General features: G+C 37.6%; 1 long non-coding RNA gene and 1 pseudogene across 2 annotated transcripts; both read right to left on the bottom strand.

Moving 5' to 3' along the window:
• Nucleotides 1-6,955: 6,955 nt before the first annotated feature.
• LOC149246776 (uncharacterized) lies at nucleotides 6,956-13,794 on the bottom strand. 2 transcript variants are annotated; one of them, XR_016265595.1, is made up of 4 exons: nucleotides 13,652-13,794; nucleotides 13,240-13,286; nucleotides 8,581-8,628; nucleotides 6,956-7,245 (listed from the first exon to the last, which is right to left on the bottom strand). It is a non-coding gene; the product is annotated as an uncharacterized LOC149246776 (long non-coding RNA). The 2 variants fall into 2 exon arrangements; XR_016265594.1 differs by having other exon boundaries at nucleotides 13,240-13,794.
• Nucleotides 10,412-13,180, bottom strand: LOC149246777 (pentatricopeptide repeat-containing protein At2g03880, mitochondrial pseudogene; annotated as a pseudogene).
• Nucleotides 13,795-15,870: the final 2,076 nt, after the last annotated feature.

Below are 15,870 nucleotides of genomic sequence, written 5' to 3'. Positions count from 1 at the left end.
GAAGACGAGAATACGAGTTTGTATTTTGCAGGTGAAATCGAATTTGTAGTATCATTCTTCAGAGCCTGCAGAATGTCATTATACGGATTGAGACTCGAAGATGCCCTTGAGGGTAATTCGGACTATATTGCTTGGAAAGGCATGATGGAGGAAGTGTTGGAAGGCAACAGGCTAAAGGAATTCATAGAAAAATATATTCTTAAGCCTACAGCAACTTATGCTCAAGATCTGACATAGTGGAGGAAATGTGTTACAAAGGCGAGAAGGATCATACCAAAAGGAGTTGAAGATCATATAGTCTTGAACCTCCATGGGAAGGAGACTCCATATGCAATGTGGAAGGCCTTGACTGACCTGTTTCAGAACAACATTGACCACATGAAGTTGGCACTAAAGGACGAGCTTAGGGAAATCAAGATGGAGAAGGCCGACACAATACCAAAGTACTTGACAAAGTTCATCGAGTGTCGAGATGAGCTTGGAAGTGTTGGTGTTATGGTTTATTAAGATTACCTGGTCAGCCTAGCACTTCTAGGACTTCCCAAGAGCTTGCACAACTACCATGACTTCGTAAATGGGAGGGAGAGGCTACCAAAGTGGGAGTGTTTTTGGTCTGACTTGGTGCACGAAGAGATTTGGCGGAACACCAGAGATGGATCCTCATCTAAGCATGATGATGAGGAGAACTGTGCCTTGGATGGAAAGGCAAAGAAAGGGAAAGGGAATTCATCCCATTCCAAATCAAATTCTAGTAAGGCAAGCAAGAAGAAGGACTTATCGAAGATTAAATGTTTTCACTGTCATGAGATGGGACATTGTGCCATGAAGTGTCCGCACAACAAGGCCGACAAGAAGCCCTTATGAGGAGTGACATGTGAAGCTCTTGATTCACAATTCGAGTTGGATTTCACCCTCATCGCTTGCATGGTGGCATCGATGATGGGTAGGGTGTGGTATCTGGATAGTGTAGCACCATTCCATATGACCAACAACAAAGAATTCTTTAGTGACTTGGAGGAGAAGGACCTCCAGATGCACATCGAAGTGGGAGATGATGGAAAGTATAACGCGACTGAAATCGGTACTGTTACTTTTCAGAGGGAGTATGATTCTCCTCTCACATTAAACGATGGCATGTATGTTTCAGGTATGAAGAAGAATTTGGTTTCAATTGATATGTTGGAGGACTGTGGCTACAATGTGATATTTAGCAAAGGAAAGGATTTCCTTCGTCAGATAGCATTAGGACAAGTGAAGCAGATTAAGGTTCGAGTGAAGAACCTATACAAATTGGATGTAGAAGATTGTGTTGCTTTAAGCACAAAAGAAGAGAAAGTGCAAAGCCCAAACATCGGTGAATTATGGCATAGAAGATTGGGCCACTTGCACCATGGAGCTTTGAAGATCATGTAGCAGATTTCTACAGGACTTCCCAAGGGTACACTAGAACAAGGAGTTACATACAAATGATGTACATTGGGGAAGTACACCAAAGACACCTTTCATGATAAGGACAATCGAACACAAACGATCCTTGAAAGAGTTCACTCATATGTGTGTGGATCGTTCTAGATAGCCTCCACGGCCAATCACAGGTATTGTGGAATATTTGTAGATGATTTGTCATGTAAGTGTTGTATTTTCTTCATGCAGAAGAAAGATAACACGTTCTCTAAATTTTGTGAATTGAAAGCACTTGTTGAGAAAGACACTGGCAGAAAAGTGAAGGCTCTCACGAGCGATAACGGTGGAGAATATGTGTTGAATAAATTCAAGAACTTTTGTGCATCAGAAGACATTCGATGGGATTTAATAACACCCTATAACCCACAACAGAATGGGGTGGCTAAAAGGAAAAATAGAAGTATCGTGGGAGTTGCACGAGCAATGTTACATGATCAGGGCCTACCATGGCACTTGTGCGTTGAAGAATGAAACACAGTTGTATATGTGGAGAACAAGAGTCCTCATCGGATTCTCGAGATGATTACACTAGAAGAAGATTTTTCAGGTAAGAAACTAGATGTGGCACACTTCTGAATCTTTGGTTCATTAGTTTACTACCATGTTAGCAAGGATGCAAGAAAAAAGCTGGAACCAGCAACTGAGTTGGGAATATTTATGGGGCACATTGATACATATCACAACTATCGGGTGCACATGCCATCTCACAGGATGACAATGGTTCGTAGAGATGTGAAGTTCGATGAAGAGAAGGCGATGATATGTTCCCTTGAGAGGGAGCTTCAGTTTCATGCAGATGAGGAGCTTTTAGCTCCAAAGGAAGAACCTCAGGATGATGTGGAGTAGCCACATGCAGAGGAGCAAAGAGTGGAAGCATGCACTCATACAAATACTTCCAGAGATGGAAGGAAGTGCACCAGAGAGATTGACATATTGATGCATGATGCTAGAGAGAATGTGGGAGCACGCACATCACATCATAGACAAAAGAGGTCACTAGATTGGTACACTTGCTCATAGCTTTGATGAGAAAGAGTGTAGAGATTGAACCATCCTCATTCGAGGAAGCAGTGGAGAAACTAGTATGGGTTGATGCCATGATAGAGGAGTATGACTCCATTATCAGAAACAATATTTGGGAAGTGGTCCCAAGACTAGCAGACAAGTCAGTGGTAAGTTCCAGATGGCTTTACAAGGTAAGCAAGCATCATATGGGAGTGTGGAGAAACACAAGGCCATATTTGTGGCCAGAGGGTTCTCTCAGGTAGAGGGAATTGATTACAAGGAGACCTTTGCTCCAGTAGCAAGGTACTCTTCAATCAAATCTATTCTAGCACTTTCAGTGCAGATGAGATGGAAGATACAACAGATGGATGTGAAGACAACATTCCTCAACAAAGTGATTGAGGAAGAAGTGTACATTGAGCATCCGGAAAGATTTGATACCTTCAATAGAGATTCGCATGTGTGCAGAATCAAATGAGCATTGTATAGATTGAAACAAGCACACTATGCTTAGTACACCGGGATTGACAACTATTTCACCAGGTTAGGCTTCACCAAAATTGAACCAGACGCAAATCTTTACCATATTGTGGTTGAAGGTAAATTGTTGATTATAGTATATGTGTCAATTATTTAATTTTAATAGGTGATGAGAAGCTGGTAAATATTATAAAGAGGATATTGCAAGAGAATTCGAGATGAAGGACCTGGGGCTCATGCATGATTTCCTTGGTATGGAACTATGGCAAGGAGATGAGGGACTGTTTGTCTCTTTGGGAAAGTATGCCAACAAGATACTGAAGAAGTTCCACATGGAGAGAAGCAAACCCATAGAGACTCCTCTAGCAGAGAATTGGAGGAAGGAATATGCTTCTTCAGGTGAAGTAGTGGAGGCTACTATTAGATTTTATGACACGCATAAGCATGCAGTTCCTTACTATTCAGAATGTCGTGATTAACAATAATGTTGTGTTATCATGATGACATGCAAGACTTGGCATGTGGATTATTTTCTATAATACTATGATTATAATTAATGCATTAGTTACATGTCGAGATATGGTGACTGACAGGAACTCAAAAAATGGGATGAACTCTCTTTATGTGTGTGTGTGTGTGTGTGTGGTTTGACAGGGTCATCGGGGATCATGCTTGTGGAGGAATGATTGCTTATGCAGGTGAACGATATGAAGATGTTCCTGGTTTTATGAGGAATCAAGTGGGAGGGGTTGCCCTAACAAATCTATGAGGTTAGTATCGTGTGGATAAGATTTGATATTATGCACTTACAACTATGCCTATGCTTATGTTATGGATAGGTAATGTTGAGGTATACATCAATGAAATGAAAGCAATGTGATATGTGGCATGCTGGGACAAGCATGGATAGTGGAAAGACACTAGAAGATAGGTTTCTTGGTAGATTTAGTGTGGTCTTTGGATGTGCAGTACTACTATTGTATATACAATGTTGTATATATGGTGTTTAGGGAAAATTTTAAGAACCCCCTTAAATTTATATGTATAATAAATGGGCAAATCCCCATGATACATATGGAAAATGGAAGGCGATTTTATCAATAATATGATACATATATATAAGTTTTTGGAGAATCTCTCACCAGAGTATATTATCTTGTAAAATCATGACGAATCTGTCATTGGATTATAATATATTGTAAGATATTGGCGAATCCTTCATAGAATAATAAAACTTTGTAAAATCTTGGTGAATCTTTTACTAAGTTATAAAACATTGTGAAGTCTTGGTGAATTTTTTGATAAAGTATAAAACCATATATGATAATAGGAAAACATATTCATTAAAATTTAATATACTAACTTACATGTTTGGAAAAAAGAAACATAATTTGTTCTTCCTATAAACAATGTTGCAAGCTTCAGAGGGCATCTTTGCCAAGGTTCTTATGGTACACTCCTGCATATTCCTCTATCAATTTTAATGATATTCCACCACAAAGTTCTTGTATGTGTTGATATTGACCACCATTTTTGTCAAGCTAGGAGAGATTAATATTTTCTCTAACAGTTATGTCAAGCTATAAAAGATTAATGTTTGAACAAATCATGGAATAAAAAAACTTGTTGAGTCTAAATGTCAATTAATGGATACGAATGAGACCTTACAAACCTCTGGTGGATATAAACTTAGACCTAGAAATTGTAAAGTGGGTCTTTGGTTATAATAAATGCAATTTGGAATGATGTATAACATTCTTGGCTATGCATAGATGACATGGACATTATGTCATAGAACATGACATGTGTAGTTGATAGAAATACAGGAGTATTAGGAAAAAATGCTAGTAAAATAATTAAAAGCTTTCAAAGTCTTATAGAAAAAAATAATAATACACTGATTCACAAAAATGAAGACTCAAACCATACACTAGACCCCTAATCAAAAGTTCATCAATGCTAACAACAAGTATTCCAACTCTACCAACACTCTTTACATTTTGTTGCAACAAACTAATTCTAAGCAATTAAATGTTTAAAGCATCTCATAGTATACTTTATTGAATAAAAATCAATTTTAGTCTAATAAATTTTGGATTTATGATGGGACATCTACACTACAAGGATCTACCACTGTTATGGGAGATGGTCACTAGTTTTCTAGGGTTCAGTATAGAACATGATGGTGTGTAAGCAATGTGTGCTTGGAAAATAGGTCAAGGAAACATTTTCTAACAACGAGACCAGGTCCAAGGGTGTGTTGGATTTGGTGCATTTTTACATCTATGGTCCTATTCCAGTGGAGTCTATCTTAGGGTGTAGTTATTTTGTGACGTTCATAGATGAATATTCCAAGAGGGCGTGGATTTACCTCCTAAAGGCCAAGGATGAGACCTTAAGTCAATTTCAAGAGTTCAAAGCTCTTGTGGAGAACTAGTTAGGAAGAAGATCAAGGACATGAAATCAGATAATGGGAGAGAGTATACCTCCAACAAGTTTAATGATTTATCCAGGGAAGCGAGAATCAAGAAAGAGTTGACAATGCCCTACAATCCGCAATAGAATGGTGTGGCAGAGAGGAAAAATTGGAGTATATTCAAAGCAGCTAAGGCCACGATCCATGATTAGGATCTACCTATGTTCTTGTGGATGAAAGCATGTAATACAATTGTATACTTGCAAAATAGGACTCCACACAAGGAAGTGGATGATATGAATAAGAAGGAGCCTTTTACAAGAGTGAAATCGAAGGTGAGTCATCTGTGCATATTCAATAGTTTAGTGTATGTCCACAATCCTTCTGAGAAGCTCATGGGGATGTGCAAGGAGGACCTTGATTCAAATTTCAAGGTGAAGGATATTGGAATGATGCACTACCTTTTGGACTAGAGATGTGGTAGAAACGAAGAGAGATTTTCCTAGGGTAGGGAAAGTATGCAATTGGGATCCTGAAGTGATTCGGGATAGAGGATTGCAGGATAATGTCTACACCTATGACTACCAACTTAAGGAAGCTTAATGCTTCTGACAGTGATTTGATGGATCCCACATTGTATAAGCAATTAATCAGGTCATTGATGTATCTAGTTAATACTATACTGGGTATATAATTTGCAATGAATACACTTAGCAAGTTTATGGTGGAGCTAAGGATGGCTCACTAGGTGGTAGAGAAGCAAGTGTTGAGGTATCTCCATGGTGTAGTGGATTTTGGACTTAGATATGTTAGAGGTGGTGGAGTGTAATTTTAGGGCTCTACAGATTCAGAGTGGTCCAGGAGTGTAGTGGACAAGAGGAGTACAATTAGATGCATGCTTGGAATAAAATTTTGTATGCTTTCCCCCATTAAAGGACATGTTGAAACTTGACAGATTGAAAAGTTTTCATTACAATTTATGCTCCAAATATGGGAATGGGAGGAAGATTTCCATGTCCCATGGGAAATTACCTAGTATAGATCTGACCTAATAAAGCATAAAACAAGCTAATATAAGAAAGGATATCGTTGTTAACATTGCAACGAGAAAGCAAAAATCAGACTAGAATAAGCATTATAATTAAAAATTGGATGCAATTACTCACGTCCTTTGATGATGGGTGATTTGTTACACCTAAAACATCAGCATGTACAATTCTCTTTGACAAATCTAACAACTATGAGAAATGACAGAAAATTCCATTCTCTTGAAAGAATCTAGTTGTTGGACAACAGGAAGCGACATCAAATAAACAATAACGCAAAACCATATAGAACCAAGAAATCAATGAAAAAAACCTTCAAAAAAAATATTACAAAAAAAATTGATAGGCAAAAGGTGTTATACAGAAGTGAAAAAAAGAAAGACAAGAGGACACAAACAGTCAACACCAAACCACTTATAGATTGACCTGCAAAATCTTGAGAGAAAATACTGAAGGGCAAGCACTATCAAAAGTGTCACTTTTATCATACCAAGATAGTCGTGTAATAAATTCATGCACCAATTACAAAAAGATACCAGCCTTAGATTTTTGTCGTTTTGTGGCTAGTTTGAACTTTTGAAATCACAACAATAGGACTTAAGAGTCTAGAGCATGCCTTCCAAGCAGTTACTAAATAAAGTAATTTTTAGTGCGCTCTTGTAGTGCCAAAATTTCCTGATTATACACAGAGACATGACTCTGGAAAAGCGTTTCTTGCAAAAACACCATACATGGGACAATGGGGATGTCACTGATATATCTTAGAATTAACTAGTACACCCTCCATGTCATGGAATCCCGTTAGGCATGTCCCTTTCACAATTTTTAGCATCCCTGCAAACAAGGACATCCAGGACCCTGTCAATTGGTGCACTTATGGGCGTCCATGTTCTTGGGGTGTTGTTTAATTCGATTAAAAAATAAACACAATTTTTTTAATTCCATCTCACACCTAATCACCCCACATACGTTATTACACAGATAAACCCACACTAAACCAATACAAAATATCATGTTCAAGATTGATGTTTCTAACTTCTTAGTATCACTGCAACAATAGTTGGAAACATGAAAGATAAGTATTTTTTTTGTGATACTAAAACCCACTCGCAAATGTTTGGACCTGACCATTTCTCAAGCCTATGGTATGTTGTTGCTTTCATAAATGATAATTTTTGTTTTTGTTTTTTAATGTAACTTATTTGTGATTCATTATTTGTTATGTAATCATTAAGCATTGATGAAAATTTCATAACAATTTTCAAATTTCCAAATTTATATTTGATATATGTTCTATATTTAGGGTTGAACCACCCATGCTAGGATATATTACCCCCACCATACACTAGTGTGTTGAAATAGAGAGGTTTCTGCAAACACATTGGTGGTACATTCCCATATATCCCTGTTGGACAAATGTTGCACTTCTGGGAATCCATCACATGGACTAACCACGACCCTAGGAACATGAGACTAACCGCTCGCTCAAAGTAATGGTATGGTTTGGAAGTTTATTAATTCTTGTGGCTTTTTTGTGTAATGACAATCCTCAACATGGTATCAAAGCCTTCACCCAATTTTAACCCCCCTGAGTCATATCAAAGGAGGCATGTTGCACTAACGGTCGCACCTATGGGAATCAATCACGTGGCCTAATTGCCACCCAGGAACATGGGACTAACTCCCCACTCAAAATAATGGTAAAAAATTGGATATTTAGTAATGCTTGTAGAATTTGGTGTAATGGAAAACATCAACAATCCCTTGGTGGAACAATGGATATTGTCAAAAAAAAAAATCAACTAAAAATTGTGCTACAGTCAAAGTCCTTGTTCAATTTGCTCCTGCACTAAAGCATATCCCAGATGTTTATACTTGTAAATGTTATTAAATATGCATAAAATTATACACACAATGTATAAGAATAAAAATATAAATTCATCCTAAACAATGAACCTCTTCTTTATTCTTTACAAAAAATTATTAATGAGCTTCTGTCATTAGGAAAAACGAGCCTAGCTCTAGTTGTTAACCTCCATATATCATAATTCATAATGATCTAATGTCAATTGCATTCAGCAAGCCTCATAATTGAAAAATGAGTGTCAGAAATTGATAGCCACCTCTAGTCAAGGACCATGTTCAAAGCATATATTAGAGTAGACTTACCAAGAAAGCCATTCATTGGTGTACGCATTTCATGAGAAATTGTAGCAACTGCATTACCAATAGAGAAAAGAGGCGAGGAAGATGTTATATAAATAAAGATGATATTGAAATTAGAATTCCTAGGATCCATAAAACGGCATTAACAGACATAGGCATAACATTGAGATTTTGAGATCGTATAATGAGTATCTCACAAATGAATAGTGACAGGATAACAATTATAGTTGCAACATAGATCTATAAAATTTTGGTGTTAAACATTAAAATAAATTCTAATAAATAATTCATGAATTTAACTCTGACTTTTGTCACATATTTAAGGTTAAATTCATGAGATGAAAACCCTACAGAGATTGTTAAGACAATCACAAATCTCAGAAGAATCAACATTGTGGCAATGCACTATATCGGTCAAACATATTCTCCAAGATCAGTTTGCAGTATCACTAAGTGGACCATATTATAATGTTGCAAAGTGCTAATAGCATGAAACTACAAAGCACGGTGGAAATGATCAAAAAAATTGTTGCGGTCTCTGACATAGGAACCCAACCACAAGGTAAAAAATCAATATAAATATTATAAAAAAAACAAAAGGAAAAAAGGTCACGAGAACCAACCACGTATACTGGAAATACTACAATCCCAGGTTGCAGGAATACTACAGAGGCTTGCAATGCAAAGAATTGTTGAAACAAAGAAACCACAACACCATTTTGGGATGATACATAAAACAACAAGTAAATTGACACACACAACAAAGCTAGATTTCTAAAGACTCTAGAAGCCTGCAACAAAGCAAGATTTCTAAAGACTCTAGAAGCCTGCAACAAAAAGACTGCCAAGAATCAGGAACACAAACAGTATATAGAAGGAAGAAGATCGAAGGATTGTTCATAAGGTTGCTTTAGAAAATATGGTCATTAATGACTAACGGTCCTCTACTGGAATATTTCATAGTATATTGATATGTACTTCAACTTTCAAGAGAGCTTTGAGGTCAGCTCCCAAGCTTCACAATTTGTCATTTCTCTTTGTAAGCTTGTTGGTGGTAGTTAAGATAGACAATAGAGCAAGACAAAGCCAGGATAGTGAGTACATAGCCACGGGGGTTAGCACTAAGTAACAAGGACTACGCTGGTGTAATGACTCTTTCGTAATGAAATTCTATGTTGTTATTTATAATTTATGCCTACGTATACCATGTGATGTGAATCTTTATCAATGTAGAATAAGTAAAACACTTTTACTACATTGCATAGTCAAAAGAACTAAGGCAGGAGTACAAGTTGCAAAGAGTATCCTTTAGATCCATGGTATCATGAGATATCTAACTCTAAAATTTTAAATGAAATTGTCTTAAAGATCTCAACATTTCAAAAAAAATCATCACACATAAAGAAGAAACTATTCTCACTGTAGTCCAACTGAGCACTCATACATTATTTACTAAAATCTATTCAAACTAGTAAGCCACAAGGTTACTACTAAGTAACATGTACTATGCTAGTGTACTAAATCCTTATTAGTGAATTGATATGTTGCTATTTACAATTTGTTTACATATGCAATGCAATGTGAATCTTTATAGCAACCACATAACTCATAGACTCCCTAAAACATCAAATAGTCAAATGAACTAAGACAAGAGTACAAAATTGTGATGAGAATCATGTAGGATCCGTGGTACTAGAAAGTTGGGTTTCGTGTTGTAGAAGCAGGAGATCCATGGAATTTATAAGAGAAATCACTATTGGAGTGTTTTGAAGCCAATTTTAAAACTATGTTTTTTCCAAGATTTTAAGGCCTTCAAACAAAGAATATTTTTGTGTGCCTTGAAGAATCATAAAAAGATATTATATACGGTACCTTGTTCTTCCATTCTCCACAATAGAGAGTATAACAACACATACATAAAATAGAGTATCAAACCTTTACTTCACAAAGCATTGCCTAGTTTGTTTACCTCTTCATCAGCAATAATCCCCATAGGAACACGACCCAACCTTGAAATGATGAAAACGGTTGCCATCCCTCAAAACAATTTCTCTTCCAGATACTCTAGAAATGAGCTTGGAAGCGTTGTGGAAATCCCCGCATACATGAAGGTTTTTAATCACTTTGATAGGTGTTCCATGTGATGTGCTAATAAGCCCAAATGTATTTACCAGCTTCTCACTATGATGGACAAGACAAGTTTCTTTCTGCTCGTGCTCCACACCATGCACATCAAAGTTCGTGTTGGGCACATACCCTGTCTCTTTAATTTCCTTTGTCAAACTATCTATTTTTGCATATATGCTCGCTGTTTGTGGGTGTGATCTATCCCCTACTACAAAAGAATGAAAAATTTTCCTGACTTCAATCCAGCGTAGACCTAGTTCCTTTTTAACCCCCTTATCTTTCATCATATTTCTCACTTTTGTTTCACCATCCCACATGCCAGAAGAGGCATATATATTTGACAGCAACACATATGTTCCCGATGTGTGGGGCTCCAACTCAATAACGCGTTTTGCTTCACGCTTCCCTATGTCCATATTCCCATGGATCCTGCTGGCACCAAGCAAGCCCTGCCACACTACAACATCAGATTCAAGTTTCATTTCATTGATGAACTTCTCTGCCTCATCCAGGCGTCTAGCACGACAAATAAGGTCAACAACACAGGGATAATGCTCTATTTTTTGTGCAATTCCATGGTCTCTAGTCATGGAATCAAAGTAGCGACAACCTTCATCCACTGGGCCTACATGGTTGCAAGCATAGAGAACACCGACATAGGTGATATGGTTCAACTTTATTCCTTCTCCTTGCATTTGCCCAAAGAGTAAGAGGAATTATTTCCTGCATCCATGCTGAGCATATCCTGATATCAGGACCATCCATGACACTACATCTCGTTTAGGAATTCCACTAAACATAGTGCATGCATCATTTATGCTTCCACACTTTGCATACAACCCAATGAGAGCATTTCCCACAACAAGAAGTGATTCAAATCTAATTTTGATAGTGTGGGTATGGAGTTTCTTTCCTTGTCTCTCAGCGGCTATGCTCGCAGATGCATCGAGGATATGAGATAGAGTAAATTGATCAGGATTTATACCTTCCCTTAGCACTTGCCGAAAATGTTTGAGGGCATATTCACCATGCCCATTTTGGGCATATCTTGCAACCATTGTAGTCCACGAGACAATATCTTGTTTCAACATTTTATCGAACCATCTATGTGCATCTTCTACTGCCCCACATTTGGCATACAAGTCAACAAGAGCACTTCCCACAAATTCGTCTAATTCAAAATTGTTTTTAATGATTTTATCATGGATCTGTTTCCCATTCTCCAGAAATGCAAGGCTCGAGCAAACTCCAAGGATGTTGGAGAAGGTGAAATTATTAGGTTTCATTCCCCTCCGCTGCATTTTCCTAAAGATACTCAGTGCCTGCTCCCCATATTTCGGGCATGATTCAACATCTGCAACCTGGAAAATTCCTGCTATCATTTCATTCCTGTTGCCACATTTTGATCAGGCGTATTATAAAACATTGTAAGTGCATCCTCTAGGCTTCCACACTTAGCATACATATCAACTATAACACTTCCCACATAAACATCAGACTGAAATCCAGTTTTAATAATGCGGCCATGGACTTGTTTACCATGTTCAAGAGCTGCAACACTACTGCATGCTTTGAGAATGTTGTTGAATGTGAAGTGGGTCAGCTTCAAACCTGCTTGTTGCATTTGCCAAAAATGTTTCAACGCCTTCACACCATGTCCATTTTGTGCATATCCTGTAAGCAATCCGTTGCGTGAAACCTCATCTCTTTCAAACATTGCATCAAACACATCATGTGCCTCTTATAGTAACCTACATTTGACTTACATATCAACAAGTTCATTTCCCACAAATATATGGTTATCATATCCACTTCTAATGATTTCGGCATGAACTTGCTTGCCATGTTCCAAATCTGCTAAGTTGGCGCACGTGCTCAACACAATAGCAAAAGTGAAGTGAGTCGGATTCATACCTGACCTATGCGTCATGCGAAAATTCCTTGGGACATCCTTGTAGAGCCCGTATTGGGCATATCCTGAAATCACATCTGGTTTATGTATTTTGTCAAACAATTGGCATGCATCCTTTAAATTACCACACTTGGTATACATATGGATGAGATTTTTATGTAGGAAAAGGCGAGGCTTGAATCCATGTTTTGTCATATGGACATGAATTTGTGTGCCCTCTGACATAGGCTTTATCTTAATACACCCTTGCAAGAGACGAGCATACACGTTAGAATATGTTGGGAATCCATGTTGGCTCCTTTGTGTCCATATGTCGAATGCCGGATGTGATTGGCTATCCTTACACAATGCACTGATTTGTTTAGTGAAATCATGATACTCTCCATTGGGTTGGTAATTCTCTATTGGGTATTCTTCAATACTAGCACAACTACAATGATACCAAGAAGTCAAAAGAGTTTTAATCTCAAAGCTAGCAATCCTGGAAATATAAGTGGGTTTTAGCCCAGTCCTGGGACTGCTGCGAGAGATTTCAGAAGAGTTGTAAAATTCAAGTGATCCATGATTGAATTATGATCTGTGTTATTATTATCCCAATGTGATGAAGGCGAGAGGAATAAAACCTTAGATAAGATAAATTGTTTTTGGAAAGTTTCTCCCCATTCTTGACCTGCACAACAATAAACCATTTCAAAACATAATCAGTGAGAGACAGTGAGAAACCCGAATGTGGTTTCCAAGTTCCCTACCTATGTTAGGAACATTCATTTTTGCATTTCTCTGGTTATAACCAAACTCCTGCCCTTCATTCAAATTTCTATTTCCAGGAGTATGTTCCCCATTTCAACATCCTCTATTTAAAAGTTCAAGGACTTTGGGCGATTCTGCGAGATATGAGACAAAATCATAACAGTTTGATATAATTTAAAATCCAACGACAATCGATAACAAAGTTGCTTCTACCCAGACACTCATTTATAAATTTATAAAGGCAAATCAAATAAGCAAAGCCTTAGAACCCGGGGAGAATTGCACCATAGCTTCGATTTCCAATCATGAAAGAGGGCGAAATAGCCCCTGACCAGTGCCATTCCTGGAAATCAACGACGATTGAACGCCAAATCGGGCCTTGAATGGAAATCATGGGCTATTGGAAGCCAAATGGGGGCTTGAATGAAATTTAGAGGGACGAAATAGTGTTTTATCTGCTTATCTTTTACAACTAAAATGTAATATATATATATATATTTTAAATAATTTTTAGACGAACTATAGAAAAGGAGGGTAATGTAAAAAAAACGCCCCTCCAAAATATAAAACTATTTAAATTTCGCCCATGGGCTAAGATTCATCCCTAAACTTTTCTATGATGGTATTGTGTACATGTTGTATATGAGGCGTTGTGTACATATGGTGTTGTGTACATTTATGTGGTGTTTTGTACATATGGTATTGTGTGCTTGTTGTATGTGCGGTGTTGTGTACATGTTATGCGGTGTTGTGTACATATGGTGTTGTGTGCATGTTGTATGTGCAGTGTTGTGTGCATGTTGTATATGCAGTATTGTGTACATACGATGTGGTGTGCATGTTGTACATGTACTGGTGTTGTGTGCATGTGGTACATGTGGTGTTTCATGCATGTGGTGTTGTGTACACATTGTGCAGGTGGTGTTGTGTACATATCATGCACGTGGTGTTATGTACATGTAATGTTGTGTACACGTTGTGCATACGGTGCTATGTACACGTGGTGTTGTGTACACATTGTGCAGGTAGTGTTGTGTACAGGTTGTGCATGTGGTGCTATGTACATGTGGTATTGTGTACATGTCATACATGTTGTGTTGTGTATATGTGCTACTATGTTACATGTATTGTATAGTTGTTGTATCATGACGTGTGTATTCGTTGTGTTGTACTCTATGTACATAAATGTATTATGTTGTACACGGGGTGTATGTGTATGTGTTGTGTTGTACACCATGTGTGAGTGTATGTGTTGTGATATACACTGTGTGTATGGGTATGTGACTAAAGAGGAGTGAAGGCATTGGGTGCTTGCCGGGTTAACTTATTTGGTGTGTGTGTGGAAAGGACACAGAACAAAGGTAGAAGCAAGGACCGATTAAATGATAAGTATCAATATTTTATTTTACTTTTATTATGCATGTGATCTGTGACTCTGATTTACTATGGTTACATGTGCTTTATGATTATGATTTATGATGGTTGCGTTTTGAGCTAACCAGATGTGATATGTTTATACATGATGATTTGATCAAAGAGCTAGTTTGACTTGTTGTGACAGGAAGTAAATAGAATTGCAAGTGTACCTTATTGATGGGCTATCAATGAGGTATGATTTGAATTTATTTCAATCTATTTTGAATCTAATGATCATTATGTGCTCGGTACAGGAAAGCATGGAAAATGCCTGGTTTGGGTGGTTGGAACTAATTGCAAGAATGTTATGTTAGCAACAACAGTGAAAGGAATTGGAACATGCAACAATATGTTGGTAAAACACTTTAGGAGCAGGGCCATTATGGGACACTGGTACCCAATAGTGTCCATTGATTTCCATGAGCATGCTATGATCGGTATGATGATTTTGAGGCAGGGATATGCCTTGGTTTGTGGACCTTCCAATGCGAGGAAACCTTGCTAAGGGATGGATCGCTCGAGATGGGGATGCTAATGAAACTTGGGAGGTATGTAACTGCATGGAAAGGGGTGACCAGATTTCCCGAGGGACTGTGTAGAAAAGAAGGGAAGCTCAGGGAATGAATTTGTTTTGGTCATTAGCATTGCTAGATAGAATCAGAAGCACATTGGTAGTGTGCCCTCGAACAATGAGCTAGTAATTATTCACTGAGAGGATAAGTAGCGCAAGGAACATAGCGTTGGACATTGGATGTGAGTTTGACTTTGGCAATGGATTCTAGACTTCTTAGGAAGGAGGTGAATCTTGGTACTACTTTTGAGGGTGGAGGTGTGAGCCTCTGGATTCCCTTGTTGTTGATGCGGGCATCATATCCTTTTATTTGTTAGTTAGAGAAAATTTTCATATGTGTATATTATTGTAAATAGTGTATCGAGTTGTGGTTATAAAGCTCCATAGACAATATGATTATTTGTTGGTTGAAGCAAATGTGCATGAGTATATGTGATTGTTATTGTAAATACCGTAATGAGTTGTGTTATAAAGCTCCACTAAGTGGTATGTTGTTTTGTTTTCAGCAAAGGTCATT

This window comes from Pinus tabuliformis, chromosome 7 (genome assembly GCF_031772625.1).
Source record: "Pinus tabuliformis cultivar Carrire ecotype Pingquan chromosome 7, CPIR1, whole genome shotgun sequence".
Taxonomy (NCBI): Eukaryota; Viridiplantae; Streptophyta; class Pinopsida; order Pinales; family Pinaceae; genus Pinus; species Pinus tabuliformis.
Note: the sequence above shows the minus strand (reverse complement) of the source record. Positions and strands in the feature narration are given on the sequence as shown.